The 17,134-nt window shown below is 44.1% G+C and overlaps 1 protein-coding gene across 1 annotated transcript in view; it reads left to right on the top strand.

Moving 5' to 3' along the window:
• Window positions 1-17,134, top strand: part of LOC144724938 (regulating synaptic membrane exocytosis protein 2-like) — a 256,156-nt gene that overhangs the window by 75,947 nt on the left and 163,075 nt on the right. The window lies entirely within an intron of this gene.

The raw sequence follows: 17,134 nt of genomic DNA, 5'->3' as shown, positions 1-17,134 counted from the left end.
AGGCTTTCCAGAGTAAATAAAGGGTATTACTATTCCTACGTATTATATATATACCATATTCTCTGGATTATCAGATAAATACATTTTCTCTGTTTCTTATAATCTGGTCGGCGTGTGCGTCTGTCAGTGACCAGATTTGTATAACTTAATTGACCACTTGGCACACGTTTGAGGTGCATGTCACTTTCCAGGGAGCATCGTATACAATTGGAGAATATTGTATTTGTAGAATAATCTAGAAGTAGGTGGTAATGGTAAGTAATTATGTACATGTGGGTTAAATAGATGGCAAATAGCACAAAGCAGTGATGCAGAGATAAAGGCCAGAAAAAAGGCAGGCCCAGGTGTGTGTGGCTTCTGTTTAAGATGACCTAGAGAATGTGCAATGATGTTTTGGGAGGACCTTAGATCTGCTGTGGATGAGAAAGAATGTAATGATCTAATTGAAATTCATGAATCGGTGAGGTCTCACAACAAGCGTTGAGAATGCAGTGAGGGTTGATGAGTGATGTCAGTATAGAGCTGAAATATAGTGATGTTTGACTGCCTAAAGCAGTGTTCTTCATTGCAAGGCCCGTGGGCCACTGGCGACCCCGGTGGGCCTTTAGTGCAGCCCCTGACGTGCGGCCCCCGACAATACACAAATGTGCAAACACCCCCCCCCCCCCCCCATCATCATCGTGTTGTAAAACCCCAACAGTTTCAAATGGTGTGTCGGCACTCACACTGATGATGTCTTATCGGCGAAAGTGACACCCCCCTCCCCCCCGCCTCTGAAAATGTGTGAAGAACACTGGCCTAAAGGTCAAAGTGCAACCCTGCAATTGTTGCTCACGCCACTGCTGTAGGGAGAGCCTCCACGAGAGGGAGCTCTAGAGAGTCTCCCTGGACACTATTTGACCTACCCCTTCACACTGGCCAGACATCTTGGCAGAGGTGTGAGCACCCACACTTTTCTAGATTTGAAGTTTTCGTGACTGCAAGGATCCATACTCTTTGGTTCTTTCGGTAAAGTCACGTAGGTGAAAAATATAAAAAATAAAATGAGAATAACTACATTAAATCACGACGTTTCATTTTATTATTTTTATTTTTCATCCACGTGACTTTACCGAAAGAACCAAAGAGTACGGATCCTTGCAGTCACGAAAACTTCAAATCTAGAAAAGTGTGGATGCTCACACCTCTACCAAGATGTCTGGCCAGCGTGAAGGGGTAGGTCACACACTTTGCCCAACCAAATTCGACCGCTGCAGATCGTTGACTGCCTGTGCTGCCTAAAGGTACGTGTGTACATTAATTCACCTCTGAACAACCTTAAAAAGTTGTGTTGTTGTTGTTGGATATGAGTGTTTCGTGGTTCAGTGGCTAGTTGTTTTGAAACTCACGTGAAGTCGCTGAGTCAGCACCCATGAGATCGTGTTTCTAGAGCCTTGGGGGCAGACAACTTCAAACAGCAAGCCTCTATTTATTTCCTAATGTGAAAAAAAATGTTCTACGTGCAGAGTTCAGTGCGGTGAGGTTGTCAGTCGTGCAACCTATAATTGGCCGTGTCTGATACGTTATTTGTTAAAATATTCATGCTGCTGAGACGAATTCTAACTCGTTTCCAGGTCACGTCTTGCCTGTACATGACAAAGTTGTACTTTTTTAATGAATTCTCCAGCCATGGGGGGATTTATTCAGGCCAACTATTTTGTTGACCTGCACACCGATTCCAGAAGTGTGACACGGAGAGAACTTCGATGTCCAGGAACTCTTTTGAATCTCGTTATAAATGGGAAATGTATTCATCACGAAGAGCGACCATCATTATCTAGCACAGCAACTGGGTTATTTCCTATGCAGTCACTTGGTACGGAATGATTCCCACCCCACCATGATTCAATTAACTGTTATAATTCAGAGTTAAAATATTGGTGTGAATTTAGTGCATTTAGTGGCTACGGGGATCACGTGAACCAATCACAATACAATGTATAAAATAAGAAAACTAATTATATTATTGGTTCTTTCGGTAAAGTCACGTAGAAGGGAAATAATAAAATAATAATTATTATAAAATAATAAAATAATAATAATTATTATTATTATTATCAAATAATAAATAATTCCCTTCTACGTGACTTTACCGAAAGAACCAAGAATATGAATCCCTGCAGTCATGAAAGCTTTAAATCGAAAAAGAAAACTAATTATTTATGGCACTTTGTTAATACATTGCTGGATGAAAGTCGCCCCGCTCGCCTTAAGAGTCACGAAGGTTGTTTGACCATACTTCACCATACTAGTAGATGCAGGTTGGCGCAGGGGTTGGTAAAGGGAGGAGACACAATGGGTAACAGCTACGATTCAGAATGTATTTTTGGGTAATATTGCGCGAGTAAAATGTGTGCCGTAGACCCTCCTCCACCTGACACGGCCCATTTAATGAGGTTGCCACGTGAAGAAATGTGCCAATTTATTGCCGCTTCAGCACACCGGTATGTTGGGGAGCAATCCACACCGTTTAACAGTTGGGCACGACGGTTCACAAGTTACAACCAGCATCATATCATGCAGTTGATATAGTTGTAAAAATAAGTAACATTTACGTTAGCCATGTTCCTCTTTGCTTCCACGTTAGCCATCGCCGAGACTTGAACTGAGGTCAATGGATACAGGGTGCAGTGTGTGAAACCACTGCACCTCAGCTCCGCAACATATACCATACGAATTGAAAATACTATAATCGATCATTACGTCAACAATATTACGCACGTTGTCATGCGCATAGGAACCAGTATTATCGAGCAACAAGTCAATGAACGGTCACATGCCCAGGTATTATACAAGAGCCTGGCTCCGCTTGGCATCTAAAACTTTACAAAGCAGATACTGCGTCGCGTGACAGCCGCATATGCACACGATGCACAAGCAAACGCAAACAAAGCAAAGGGAAGGGATTAATTGTGTTCCGCGGAGGTTGAACGTACATTTGTTTTGCCCTCTACGGCTGCGCAAAGAAAAAAAAACACGAGAACGTTCTCAACAATATCTTATTTCGACGAAATGCATTAGTCAAAAAATATCAAATACATGCAAACATGATACAGGGAGCGTACGATGTCCGAACGAATGTACGCTGCCGACCTTTTTATAGCAGCACATCGAGGCGTATCGACCGACAATTTCACAAAACAGAGTCTCTCTTACCTCTCTTAAACAATCTTGTGCAAAAATAAAAACCCTTCCCACCATTGCAGAGCAAATAAAGCGGTGTTTGCTGTTCCTAACTCTAAGGATAGACTTTCAGTTATTAATAATGGTACTGTACGTACCTAAAATAACGTTTAAAACTGAAATTAATAATATTTTTAATCGCACGGCGTGAATTTGAATTATCGGTGTTTTGTATGACTGCGTAAAGTGTTAATAGCGATTTTGGACTGAGGCTAAAAAGTGTGAACCTTATTTTTTATTATTATTTTGCACAGAATGATAACTTTGAAGCTCAGAGGTCAGTGGTAGAAGCTTCCTTCTCCTCAGGGTCACCCAAAAAACCCTTGGTCCGGTTTCAACATATTTTGGGTTTTTTTCCAGTTTTATTCCAATTGTCACAGCAGCCTTGTTAGGAGGTGATGTATCAATTCACGACTCTTGCAGAACATCCCCCCATGTCAGCGATCTTCCTGAGGAAGAAAATATCACGCAACTAGTTCTTCTGAGATCCCTTCAAATCACCGCTTATACACATTAAGGGATGCTGCACTTTCAAATCCGCCTTGACAGGATATCTGAAGTAGTTCTGCAGTATTTGCATCTGCCAGCTATGTAAGCCCTTCAGCAGAAGTGACCTGGCCACAAACGACAGCTGGACGAAGTGATGGCTTATCATCTGGACATTTGCAGCAGCCAAATGCTCTAAACACACGTTGATTCTAACTGTTGTGGGGAAAACCGAAGGACCGGAGAAAATTCCACGTGACCACGGGGAGAGAGAGATGCAAACTCTAAATATACAGGCATCAGGGTCGGGATCGAACCCACGACCTCTTGCATTCCAGGCGAGGAAGTTAACGTCACTTTCCCGTGGCGCCCCTAACGATTGATGGCAGAATTGAAATGCAGCTGGGCAGAAAATGGACAACACAAACAAATGCTGAAACGTCCCCTGGGAACGACGATTGTCGTGTACACCGCAGAGGGCCCTGGGCCATGGAGCTCACAGGTGTTCCCTTAATTAGAGCCATTTGTCGCACCCGATTATACAAATATAGCTTCTTAGCCGCCGCGTTATCCACAAGGAAGACCGGCCGTACAATCGAAGCGTCGTCGACCATTCTTGCACGCAACGAAACAAAAAAGCCACTTCAAAGCCATCCGGTGGATTTGGCGGTGACGCCAAAGAAAGGAACAAAAAAATCCTCGAGGGAGGTGCGGTGAGAAGAGCCCCTGAAATAGCAGTGACCCTGCCGCGTGCGTCCTAATGGACCCGCCACGTGTACACACACCCCCCGAAGACGCGTTCATACCGAGGCCAGCGCAGACCCCCGCACCACGACAGCTAAAAACGAGCGTGGAAAAGCAATTTCATGCCCGTTCCCGTGTATATATTTCCATGGGGGTGCTGGTCTCGTGTTGGCTCGCTGTATATTTTAAGATTCGGCTCAGATATGTTATTTTTTAAGGGGCGTTGGCTACGCGTGGTTAGAGCGTTATGCTGTGAAGCCGGTGACCTAAGTTTGATCCACTCATTCCCCCACCCCGCCACCACCACCAGTGACCAGCATGGTGAAGTATGCTCAAAAACCCCGTGCCTGAGATGGCGTGAGGAAGCCTTTATAAAAAAATCTCTCCTGTGGCAGTTGAAACAATAGGCAAGTTTTGTTTGTTACCCCTCCCACGCCACACATATGAATGGATTCACCACGATTAGCCGATCGGCACGTTCTGTGTAGTGGGGCAAAGTGTCGGTACTCCAACCTCTTCCAAGATGTCTGTCTGGCCAGCGTGGAAGAGTAGGCCAAAGTCCGTCTACAGGGGCTCTCCAGTGCACCCTTAAGAGTGCTGTCGCGAGTGGAGGCCCTTCAGCCAGCAGTGGCACGAGTAGGCAGTTGTAGGGTTGCACCTTTACCTTGTTACTCTTACAATTTTTGGGATGAGACTTGTTATTGCAGCAATGGATAATTAAATTAAGCTAAACTTTTTATTTTACCGGGTAAGGCCCACTGAGCCCTATGACTCTTTTTTAGAAGCGACCTGGCCACAAATTTTTTAGAAGCGACCTGGCCACAAATTATAGCTCAACGAAGTGGCGAGTCGTGTGGGAATTTTTAGCAACGCACGTTTTTAAATGTGGAGGGAAAAAACCAGAGGACCCGGAGAAAAGTCCACGCGACCATGGGGAGAACATGCAAATTCCAAATATACCTACGTCAGGGTTGGGATCGAACCTACAACCTCCTGCGTACCAGGCAAGGGAGTTACCATCTCGTCACAGCAGCACCCCTTGATTGTGACCATCAAACTAACAGCTCATGACAACACCTCCATCCCTACTTGGATGGCCTACGGCTTATTCAATTATTATTGTAATTATCACGTCCATTATTAGTGCTATTGCTTATGCCAAATAGAAATCCGTGCCTCAACGTCACTTTGTTGAGTGCTGAGAATTATTGGCGGATTCAGAGGATGATTCATGATTATTTTATTTTGGGTATCGTGTAACAAAAATAGTTTGAACTATAACCTTCCACCGCCCGACAGAGCCACTCAAATCAATCCTAGATTTGAAGTTTTCGTGACTGCAAGGATTTATACTCTTTGGTTCTTTCGGTAAAGTCACGTAGGTAAAAAAATTAAATAAATTAAATCACGACGTTTCGGGCGCAACACGCGACTTTACCGAAAAAAACAAAAAGTATGAATCCTTGCAGTGACGAAAACTTAAAATCTTGAAAAAGGACGCTTGTGTTGCGCCCGAAACGTCGTGATTTTTTATTTTTTATTTTTTCACCTACAGTACGTGACTTTTACCGAAAAAACCAAAGAGTACCAATCAAATCGAGTCATCACATTCGCAAATCAGTTTTTTCAGAAATCCCGAGAAATCTTTTGAGAAGTGAGCAACAATTTTTTACGATTTTTCTTTCCGAAGTTTCGCTGGAGATTGCACCCAGCATCATCAGTTGCCAAACTAAAGTCCAGCTTTCATTACGCATCACGGTGATCTAATCGAAACGAAACTAATTTATGAATCATAATATTGGTAATGAAAGCCTTCGTATGAATGAAGATTCAGAGAATGTCCCTTCAGCCACCGTGCTCCCCGAACCTTGAATAATCTGGCATCTTGAGTTCGATGACAAGCAAGATATAAATTCATTGGAAATGTTGAGTGCAAATTATTTTAAATATCGCTATTACCTCAACTGCTGTGTAAATGTTTTCACCTACTCTAAAGGTTTTACTTGGATTAAAATTACTTGAATAAGGTCTCTAGGTCAAGTATTAAAGATATATTTTTAAAAAGTGACATTCATTCCAATAACTGATTTTAAAATGTTTTTAAGAATGGTTTAACATATATACAACCCTTCAAAAACATATCCTACACATGAACAGAATTAAACCATATATGCAATTTAGTTTTTTTGTTATACATTGAATGCATATTTGGATGTGGCGAATACATTTATATTTTAAATAAACTGTAGGTGAATGTGACAGCGTATTCCATCCAATTACAGATGGTTATAATGGGAAGGCTACTGTGAAAATATCTCATAAATCACATAACGTAGCGCCGGTGGTGGCTGTTAAATAAACCCCATTGCGTTTTGGAAAGTGGTACATCGCAAAGCAATATGTAAATGGTACATTATCTCACGATATTACCCAACAATGTTATCTAACAATATTTTTTGCTCCAATCAAATAATCTGGACTCGTTCGCCTGCTCCTTATATGCAGTGCTTGTAAAATAACTACTGAAATAGCTTAAGAGTTTTATTGACGACATTTCATTTTCAATGTCGTGAAATTCCCTTTTATTCTTGCATTTTGCCCTCTAACCCAGGTCTCCCACCAAAGGGCTCTAACTCAGGGAGGTACTGGCTCCATGAACAAACAAATAAACTGGTTTCATTGCCGTCAAAGGCACACTTGAGCTACGTTGTTCACTTCATGACAGTGGGCACGGCCGGTCACGATAATTAAACACGTGATTCGGTGCTGCTGCTGTTGTGTTAGCAGTGGTGCACAAGCACAATTCACAAAACAACTCAACACGTTCATCAATAATAACAGTGGCCTTCAAATAAGCGGCCGGGGAGGTGGGGGGAGAGAATGTAAATTTCAGGCAATGGGTCTTCTTTCAGAGCACCTTAGAATTGCATTACCTTCCCTCGAAGCTTTCGAGCAACATTGACGGTGGCCACCGTAATGCGTTCTACATTTTCCACAACGATGCCCGCGTCACAGACACAGATGTGTCTGCTTACAGGGAAACGTGTTCTTTAAAGTTAAAGTGATTGTCTGCTCAAATGACCATTGAAACCGTGCTCCCCTCCTGTTTATTGCAGCCCTGAGCCAATGGTGGAAATTCCACATTCTTATGGCCAGAGTCAGTCGATCCATAAGACAACAACTGTTGACTTCCCCACAAATTGGTACTCATTCTATTCACCTCAAAGGAATGATGGGTTAAAGTCAACTCCTTCTGATTGTGAGCCACTCACTCTCTGCCGCTGAACCACTGGGCTGGTTGTAGTTGTCACCGTAGTTGTTGCAAGGCATGTAACAGTGCAGCATCTGCCTTGCTGAATTGTCAGAATCTGTGGTCACAATCTGCTCCAAGAATCAGTCCCATTGTCAAAACTAAATGATAAACGTTCATTTTCATTTTACAAGGTAAGTTCCACTGAGCTATGTAGCACTCTTTTTTAGAAGCAGTCTGGCCACAATTGATAGCTCAACAAAGTGGCTTATCAGGTGAAAATTTTGAGCAGCCAATCCTCTAAACACTTGCTTCTCAAAGTGGAGGGAAAAACCGGAGGACCTGAAAAAAAATGCACGCGACGACGGGGAGAACATACAAACTCCAATATCCAGGCGTCAGATCGGGATTGAACCCACAACCTTCTATATACCAGGCGAGGTAGTTAACATTACGCCATCAGTGTCTAGTATTTGTATGGTTGTGCTCACCCCATGAGCCTAAATTTAGCTTGAGCACACCATTTACGATACATATAATTGGGGTTCTCACACACACACACACAATTCTATATGTGGATTGAGAACCTTAGTAATACATGTTATTTCTCCATACTGTCAAATGCCTACCGCATAGACGTATTGGCAAGGGGGGAAATGGCATGTGACAAAATGACCCAGAATGCAACCGATCTCGTCAGATCTCGTAAGCTAAGCAGGGTGCATCGCAGTAAATACGGAACGTTGGGCCACGGATTGTCGTGTTCAACGACAGCAGCGAGGCTTGCTGCACCTTGCCCATTCACATCGAGGAGCGTAAATCGTCACGGGAACTCCGGTCATCCTCGCAGCGCCGGCTGCTTATGACTCGCCACTGAGCAAAGGACGGTCGCTGTGCCGCGCGCTTTTCAGATGCGCTTCCGCGGCCGCCTGGAACGCTCTCCCGTCCCATATTAGGAGGCCGCTGGGAGCGGTGACCGTTTTGTTGAATTGAAAACAAAGCGCGAGCCCGTCACAGCGCGCCTCGCGTAGCTTTGTCCACTCCAACGACGCCGTTCGCGTGAGACGATCCCAACCCAGCTGAGTCATCCAATGGGTGGGTGGCTGAAGGATGGGTGTAAGGGCCCGCATGAGCCACGCACTTTTAAATCTCAGTTGACAACTCATTTCTCTCGAGCAGCTTTTTGTGTTTAGGTTTGTTGTCCTTCCCCCGTGCCTCCGATTAGCGCGGTTTTCTATGTACGGTGCGAAATAAGTTCTACATACATACATTCCACCCTTTAGATTTGCCCGTAGAAAAAAAACAAAATCCACTGATCCGGTAGCTTTTGAAGCGATTGCCTTTCATGAGCCTAATTAAAACAATGGGCATCGTTGTTCACGCAGAGCACTTGCTCGTTATAATTGCCACTTCACGCAGCCTGCGTGATAAAACGTAGCGCCTCGAAATAGCATGCCCATCAGAAAGTAGCACATACCCCCCGGGGGAAAGAGTGTGTGTGTGTGAGTGTGTGTGTGAGAGTGTGTGTGTGTGCTCGTGAGCCTGTGGTGCAGCGTTTCTCTGCGTAGGTGTGATAAGTCACAGTGATTTCCTTGCTCAAATGAGCATCAAGGTATTGGTCCTTCTCGCCCGTTTACAGTCTTGAGCCAGCGGTCGGAATTTGTCATTCCTATTTGCAAGGGGCAAGTATTTACATAATATATCCACAATTGCTGTTAATTTTTTCCACAACTTGGTAATTATTTTGATCAACCACAGAGGGATGATGGGCTTAGTCAACCCCCAACTATGATTTAAACTCACAACCTGCCGGTTTGTCAATCAGCTAATGGCACAACATTTATATTAAATGTGTATATGCTCAAGCAGTCTTTGTTTATCACATCAATACATAATAATAATAATAATAAATGCTGTGTTATTTTCATTATGCCATTGAAAAGGAAATATGAGATGTGTTATTTAAGAGTGACATCGAATGCTCATTATGGGTCCCAAGTGGACCAGAATAGATTCATGGGGTAGTGATTGATGGGTTAGACTATAAGGTAAAGGTTGCAGCCCTGAAATTACTTCCCTACACCACTGCTGGCAGAAGGAACACCACTAGAGGAAGCTCTAGAGTGTATTTGGTCTCCTCTTCCACACTGACCAGACGTGTTGGAAGAGGTACCCACACTTTAACCCACCACACGCAACCTGCCAATACACCAACTGTTATTGTTGTTGGTCTATAGGCGCCGCGATAACGAGATGTTAACTACCTCGCCTGGCAAACAGCAGGGTGTGTGTTCGATCCCGACCCTGACGCCTGTATATTGCCAGAATTGATGAAGCACGTTGTTGTTGTAATCACCGTCGTTAACTCAAATTGTAAAAGTCGTGGGTTTACTCTCCAACACACCGGTTGTGTGCTGATGTAGTAACTGAGAGGCACGTTTACTCACGTGACGAACCTCACTCATTGGCTGTGTCGGGTCGAGGTGGGTTTACGTCACATTTCCATTTACGCGATCTAATGCAATTTCTTTTTTAAAAAAATCATGAAACCGATTCATGCAAGTTACTGGTATTGCAGAAAACGAAACCCATTTTAACGACCCTACTCGAGACATCAAATACTACACTTTGCAACAACAAAAATGGAAAGTTACAGAGCACTGCATTGGTGGTATGTCGAGAGGTTAGTGTGTAACAACACCGTTGCGTTTTCCGGCTTTCCCTCCCTTCACTGTGAGAAGCACAGCCAGGTAAATGATCGTTGAACATCGAAATGTGTGTCAAATGTAAATACCTAATACAGGTTTTTTTTAGGTTAGATCGCGTAAATATATAAATGTGTCGTTAAACCCGCCACCACCCGACACAGCCAACTAGTAAGGGTTGTCACGTAAACAGAACGTGCCAATTCGTTACGAGTACAGCACACCGGTGCGTTGGAGAGAAAATCCACAACATTTACAATCTGAGAACAACGTTTCGCCAGTCATTACAACCAGCATCATCAGGTGACGTTATTTATGCGTTCAGCAAATGCAGCACGAATGCAACTTTTTTGACAAATGGACACGCCTCAAAACATTTGACCATTCGTACAGCTGTGCTTTTCCCTCAAGAGTTGTAATTACGTCTAATATTTGTCTGGAAAAGCCAATAGTTAAGTAATTAAACTACGCTACTGGCCTTGAGGATTTGCAGGTCTACAGTTATTAATTGTTTCGATGATGATGATGCTGCTGCTGCTGCGTTGGCTGTGGTGCACAAGCACGAATAACACCAACATCGACACATTCGGCAATGACACTTCTCTTACAAGAAAACAAAACAATATGTAATAGGCAACGTTTTGGGCAATCGCTCTTCTTAATAGCAGGCCATGTTCATAGCATACATGTACCCAAAAGGTCACAGCAGTTTTTTAAAATATATATTCTCTTTCAATACCACAATGCTATTGTTGAATGTGTTTAGTTTTTTTGTTGCGACAGTTGTTAATGGTTAAGCAAGTTACATGCATAAAACATTTTTTTCGATTTAAAGCTTTCGTGACTGCAGGGATTCATCTTCTTGGTTCTTTCGGTAAAGTCACGTAGAAGGGAAGTAATAAAATAATAAAAATAAAACATAATAAAATAATTCTCACGACGTTTCGGCCACAACGCAAGCAACCGTCCTCAGGTGAAACCAGGTCTGTCGAGGCGACAGCGTCTGAATGAAACAGCACGTGTGCTGTTTCATTTCACCTGAGGACGGCTGCTTGCGTTGTGGCCGAAACGTCTTGAGAATTATTTTATTATCTTTTATTTTTATTATTTTATTACTTCCCTTCTACGTGACTTTACCGAAAGAACCAAGAAGAAGTTTAATGCACATCTCATGTTCGTCGGGGTGTGAACTAAGTGAGCGTTTGTCTGCAAGGCAAGATTGACGGGGCATTCAATGCAGCCTTTCAAGTGCCCTCAATGTTGCGGGAACGCTTGAAACATTGTTTTCCGTCAAGTGGGTATCTGATAATCAAAATAAATGATTAGGGTAAGGGGAAACTACATTTTTTGCAAGTTATGAATTCCCATTAGGATATGTGAGCGTTAATACAACGTTAATTACGATAAAAAAAAAAATTTCAGCAGAGGTTCAGCACTTGTAAAATAGCATTTTCTATAGTCTGTAAGAACCATGATATTGCCGAGGGTGATTTATACAGCTTAAAGTGTTATAGAAGATGTTAATACTTTTGATTGTACCCTGTTCCTCCTCAACTTATTTTTATCTTTTTTTAGCCGTGTACTGCAGTATACACTATTTCAATTTGCAGAATCAGAACGTGTTGGTAGTTCCAATGCATTAGTAAGAATGCATTCGACCCAGATCTCTCTTGAAAAAATATGCTTCTGGTCTCAATGAGCTCTTACCTGATCACAGATGAAGTTCATGCATTGTACGCATTTATTTATCAGGCACAAAAAGAAGATGCAATCATGAAAATAATGATTACAGACCCACAAGCAAAATGTCTTGGGTATGTAATGAGAAAGACAAGATTCTGAATATTAATTGTTTTCGACTGGGAAAATTATGGGTACAAGGGAGCTGGGGAAGGCGGGGAATCGAGTTGTTTATGCAATTTGAACAATTTGATGCAACTGGGAGGAGCATCTAATGTAAGTTATTGAATAAATATCATGGATAGATCTAAATGGACGGAAAGCCATGAAAGCCGACATCTTTGAGAAAGAACTTGGCACACACAGAGAGAGAGCGATGTATCCATTAATTAAATAATAGTTTATATATATTTTTTTTTTTATTTTAAAACAACTTTGCCATTTCTAATACGTTATACTGATCATCATACGCGGATGACACGATTCTATTCACCGCCATCGATTCTAGCAATGCATCTGGATTCGAGAGGCTCTCGGAATGTACCACCGCCGTGCAACAATGGTTCACTGCACACAACCTAGCCCTTAATCCGAAAAAGTCAGTGGCCATCATGTTAGGTACCAAGCAACGTCTCAACTCATCAGCACTCCCCACACACATACACATCTTCGGTCACAGCATCAAGTTCACCGACCACTTCAGCTACCTCGGTGTCATCCTAGATTAAACTTTTTCCTTCGACCGTTAAACCAACCATTTCATCAGCTCATGTAACTTTCACCTGAAGGCTCTTAGACACATACGTCCTCTCATCTCTACTGAAATTGCCAACACATTGGCATGTTGCATAGTTGGGTCTCGCCTTGACTATTGTAACTCCGTCCTAGTCCGGACCTCCGCTGGTAACCTAAAGAAACTTCAAAGACTACAAAATAACCTAGTACGCGTCGTCATTGCCCACACTCATCCCCGTCTCGACTCACTAGCTTGTCTCCGTGCTCTCAACTGGCTACCCATCGCCAGTAGGGTCACATACAAGACCGCCTGCCTCTGCCACAATGCCTTCATATCCGCCTGCCCGCCGTACCTTTCTTCATTATTGACAACTTGCAGCTCAGCACACGGCAGATGCCTGCGCAGCGCGACTCACGACCTCCTCTTGATACCAAGATCCAGGATGGTCACGTCTATGTGCCGCTTCTCGGTGGCAGCCCCAACAGTCTGGAACGATATCCCTCTGCACATTCGCAGCATCACCTCAATCGCCTCCTTCAAGAGACACTTAAAAACTCACCTCTACAATCATGCTTTTGAGCGACTCTGAGCTTGGCTCCGCGCCTCTGAGTTGCGGCCACTACGTCTGCAAATTTGCGCGCGTTACAAATTGAACTATTATTATTATTATCATTGTTTCATTTCACCACAAAAGCCATTAACAAATAGTGGTTATGTGGAGGGGGCGATATTCCAGATCCTATTTACCTGCGGGGCAATCCACAAGTTCATTCCCTTTATCTGTGCAGAAAGATGTAGCGGAAAATAACTAAAATATTTGAAAGAATAGGGCCACTTAGGAATTTTCAAGGACCAAATAGCTATTGCGGACAATATAAGTCACATGTAATAGGGTAGCAGATAAGAGGAGTTATGTCCAGTATATAAATGAAATTAGCTCATGGTCAGTGAATTACAATGCCCTCTAACAAATATAAAATCACACAAAAGACAAATATCACCCATATAGTCTTAACAGCCGATTGCGGCAAGTGCTTTTAGCGAGTACCTATGAAGGCCGGCATGGCAAACGAGGGGATGGGTGGCCAGCACCCACACCCAGCCGTCTTTATCACATCAGGTACTCATTTGAGGCTGAGTCGACCCAAGGGAGGCCCAGGACTGGTTAAAATATTCGCCAATGTTATTGCTCATGAGCAGGAATCGAACTCGGGTCGCCGGGTTCGTAGCACGTCGCGGTAACCGCTACACTGTACACACACACCCACACATTTTATTTTGTATTCGTAACAATTTAGCACCATATGGTTTTTTTGCACACGTCTAACAATAGTGAACGCTAACGAGAGGTTTTAGCACTCGTTTCCCCAGTTGCTGAGCGCGCGGGGCATTGATCGCGTGGCTCAACGCAGCCCTGCGCCGCACACATTCATCGCCTCGGAGCGTATTTTCAACCGTAAACCTGTTTCGTTTTGTTTCACCCGCTACGGCTATAATCGCTCACCTCCTACGAACAGATGCGACTCTGCCGCGTCTGGAGTAAACCGTCTTCGGCGTTGCTGCGTTTAATCGTTTGGTAATTGTATTTCGAGAGTGGTGATTCTGAGTAACCCTGTTGTTTTTTTTTTATCAGAAGTAGACACCCTTAAGCCCAACTTAGAGCGTGACTAATTTTGTTCGATGATAGCCCTAATATAGACAGCAGAGCAACTCCGCACGTTCATCATCAATAACATTGTGACCTTAAAAATATATATGTATATTATATAACGGGAGACGTTTCTGGATTTTTAACACTGCTTTGATACATCACAACATTACTTCTGTAAAAATCGCTACTGCAGGAATTCATATTCTTTGGTTCTTTCGGTAAAGTCACGTAGATAGCAAAATAATAAATAAAAATAAAAATCACGACGTTTCGATCGCAAAACAACCATTCGTCCTCAGGTGAACATATACAGCAGGCGGACTGCTGAGGCAGGAAGAAATACAGCGAGAGAGCTACTGCAGCCAAAGGCAGACCCACTGCAGCCACAGATTATACTGGTAGGAACCCACTGGTTCTGTAATATCTTCAATAATGGCGGGAGACGAGTTGACGGGGCAGCACTTGTTTATTTACAATGGTTGCACAGTAACAGGCACAACCTAGAAAACGCCTATGTTACGCGTGCCTGACTCGGCCACGCACTCAGGCTCTCCCGTAGGGTACGCGTACCTAACTCTGCCTTGCACTCAGGCTCTCCGGCTACGCTCTACCCACGGGGAGCTATCAGACCCCTACGCGCGCCCGGCTCGGCCACGCACTCAGTCTCTCCCGTAGAGTACGCGTGCCTAACTCTGCCTTGCACTCAGGCCCTCCGGCTACGCTCTCCCCACGGGGAGCTATCAGACCCGCCTTGCCAGGCCACGGGTCTCGACCACTGAGTTACACAGCCCGGTCCTTACAAGGGCGTCGGGCCGTGAATCCCAAGGCCTCGCCTCTGAGCCTCACAGAACCCCGGCCCTTACAAGGGCAGCGGGGCTAGGGGTCCCAGGGCCTATCTCTTCCTCCGTCTTCTGTCTTCGCCGGTTACCAACTCCCCGAGTGCCCCCGCGCATCGCCTTACATAGCCCTCTGCTCCAGGGGGCGGGGCCTATGCGGACCGCGATGTGGGCACCCGCCTACGGACCGTGATGTTGCCACCCACCACGTGCTGTCTCACGATCCTCCCCGCCAGCACGTATCACCACTACAGTTCTACCAGCCAACAGGGGATTATTGTGTCCATCCGTCGTGCAGGGAGGGGCTGGGTGGGGAGGGAGGGGCTGGGTGGGGAGGGGAGGGTGGGGAGGGGCTGGGTGGAGACGGTGGGGCTGGGTGGGGAGGGGAGGGTGCGAAGGGGCTGGGTGGGAAGGGTGGTGAGGGGCTGGGTGTGGAGGGTGGGGAGGGGCTGGTCACCCCGTGGTGCCCTTATAAAACTCAACGTTCAACCTACTCACGCTGCCCTCAAAGTCGAGCATATTTGCGGAATACACCACGTCGCCATTGACCCTGGCCATTGACCGAGCAACCCAACGTTCCTACCAGCTCCCCCGCAGGAATGTGTTATATGCTTGGAGTGGGCGGGGCTAGAGATGTGTTGCGACCGAAACGTCGTGGTTTAAAATAATAATAATTTTATTATTTTACTATCTACGTGACTTTACCGAAAGAGCCAAAGAATATGCTTCTGTATATTTAAATTACGTGTACATGTAATTGATGCGTGATGCATTTTATTAACACTTGAATTTAATGAATGAGTAAAATATTTTAAAAAAATATCACAGTAAAAGTGTGGGTAACAGTGAAACAAGAATTTCAACCCTGTAGTTTCAACCGGCTACGTTTCCGATTGCTATGTGCTTCATTGCTGTACTTTATTTTAATTTAATTTAGTTTTTTCGGGAACAACGTTTCAACAACGTTTCTGGTCAGAACGTTGTGTTTTTCTTTGAAATCGTTCCAAATAATCAGCATTCACGTATTTTGTTGGGGTTTTTATTTTTAGGTCGCATTTCCCAACTTACCCAAAAATCCTGGCATACTCGTGTCCGGTTTCTTGAGATTTTGCATTCGCGTGAATATAAAAATTAAGAGGAACAAATGTATCTCTAATCGTAGCTTGACATTTCCTTTGTGTAAAGCATACTCTCGTTTTGGTTTCAGACCATCCGCAGGCATTTATCCGTCGTAGATTTTAATCACACATGCGGCCCATTTTGGCGAGGTTCATTTCAACAATCCTGCACAACTTTCCTCGGGGCGTCTTAATCACTCTGGGGCCAATTGATACGTTTTTGTTTATTGTTTTTATCAAAAGCGAACCCGTAATTTTGTTGCAAACTACTGTGTGCGAATGCTGTGACGATCAAAGCCCAGGCTGGATGTTGCTCCATTCTCCCAGGGAGGGGTTTGCCGTCGTGAGCCGTCGAATATGAATTAAAGTCACACACGGAGCGGGCCCAGCTTCACAAGGACTTTAAACCCACGTCCCAGAGACACTCGCCTTCATGCTGGTGTTTTGTTGCTTTACTGTCAGCTGTCAGCCCAGCCCATGTACGTGACATTTTTATCGTTAATAGCTTTTGTCCAAGCTGTTATTTATTTCTCCCATATATATATGAATACGAAGCACTGATGTAATATACTGCTTAGTATTTATAGATACGCACATACGCACGCACGCAAATTAACAAACATCGCACGTATAGCTTTGTAGTTTGTCATGGAAAGTGCTGTTAGTGAGTGCCTATTGAGGCCGAAGAAACACATGAAAGGGTCAT

Source organism: Lampetra planeri, chromosome 22 (genome assembly GCF_965212315.1).
Source record: "Lampetra planeri chromosome 22, kcLamPlan1.2.h2, whole genome shotgun sequence".
Taxonomy (NCBI): domain Eukaryota; kingdom Metazoa; phylum Chordata; class Hyperoartia; order Petromyzontiformes; family Petromyzontidae; genus Lampetra; species Lampetra planeri.
Note: the sequence above shows the minus strand (reverse complement) of the source record. Positions and strands in the feature narration are given on the sequence as shown.